The 1,458-nt window shown below is 42.8% G+C and overlaps 1 non-coding gene across 1 annotated transcript; it reads right to left on the reverse strand.

Annotated features, from left to right (window-relative positions):
- Window positions 1-407: 407 nt before the first annotated feature.
- On the reverse strand, window positions 408-515 carry LOC130977229 (small nucleolar RNA R71). Its single transcript, XR_009084930.1, has one exon. It is a non-coding gene; the product is annotated as a small nucleolar RNA R71 (small nucleolar RNA).
- Between the last annotated feature and the right edge of the window lie 943 nt (window positions 516-1,458).

Consider the following 1,458-nt stretch of genomic DNA (forward strand, 5'->3'; position numbering starts at 1 on the left):
ACATGGCAGCCGAAAACAACAACAATGCCAACAATGCAAGGAAGGTGCTGGGTGACTTTACTGCACCTACTCCCGACTTCTACGGGAGAAGCATCTCTATCCCTGCCATTGGAGTAAACAACTTTGAGCTTAAGCCTCAATTAGTTTCTCTAATGCAACAGAATTGCAAGTTCCATGGACTTCCATTGGAAGATCCTCATCAGTTTTTAGCTGAGTTCTTGCAAATCTGTGACACAGTCAAGACTAATGGGGTTGACCCTGAGGTCTACAGACTGATGCTATTCCCTTTTGCTGTAAGAGACAGAGCTAGAATATGGTTGGACTCTCAACCTAAAGAAAGCCTGGACTCTTGGGAAAAGCTAGTCAATGCCTTCTTGGCAAAGTTCTTTCCACCTCAAAAATTGAGTAAGCTTAGAGTGGAAGTCCAAACCTTCAGACAGAAGGATGGAGAATCCCTCTATGAAGCTTGGGAAAGATACAAACAATTGATCAGAAAGTGTCCATCTGATATGCTTTCTGAATGGAGCATTATAGGTATTTTCTATGATGGTCTCTCTGAACTATCCAAGATGTCTTTGGATAGCTCTGCTGGAGGATCTCTTCATCTGAAGAAGACGCCTACAGAGGCTCAAGAGCTAATTGAAATGGTTGCAAATAACCAATTCATGTACACTTCTGAAAGGAATCCTGTGAACAATGGGACTAATCAGAAGAAAGGAGTTCTTGAGATTGATACTCTGAATGCCATTCTGGCTCAGAACAAGATATTGACTCAACAAGTCAATTTGATTTCTCAAAGTCTGTCTGGAATGCAAAATGCACCAAGCAGTACTAAGGATGCTTCATCTGAGGAAGAAGCTTATGATCCTGAGAACCCTTCAATGGAAGAGGTGAATTACCTAGGAGAACCCTATGGAAACACCTATAATTCTTCATGGAGAAATCACCCAAATTTCTCATGGAAGAATCAAGAGAGACCTCAACAAGGTTTCAACAACAATAATGGTGGAAGAAACAGGTTTAGCAATGGCAAGCCTTTTCCATCATCTTCTCAGCAACAGACAGAGAATTCTAAGCAGAACCCCTCTGACTTAGCAACCATGGTCTCTGATCTAATCAAAACCACTCAAAGTTTCATGACTGAAACAAGGTCCTCCATTAGGAATTTGGAGGCACAAGTGGGTCAGCTGAGCAAGAAAGTTACTGAACTCCCTCCAAGTACTCTTCCAAGTAATACAGAAGAAAATCCAAAAGGAGAGTGCAAGGCCATCAACATGGCCGAATTTGGAGAGGAAGGAGAGGAAGTGAACGCCACTGAGGAAGACTTCAATGGGCGTGCACTGACCTCCACTGAGTTCCCCAATGAGGAACCATGGGAATCTGAGGCTCAGAATGAGACCATAGAGATTCCATTGGACTTACTTCTGCCTTTCATGAGCTCTGATGAGTATTCTTCCT

Source organism: Arachis stenosperma, chromosome 4 (assembly GCF_014773155.1).
Source record: "Arachis stenosperma cultivar V10309 chromosome 4, arast.V10309.gnm1.PFL2, whole genome shotgun sequence".
NCBI classification, from domain to species: Eukaryota; Viridiplantae; Streptophyta; class Magnoliopsida; order Fabales; family Fabaceae; genus Arachis; species Arachis stenosperma.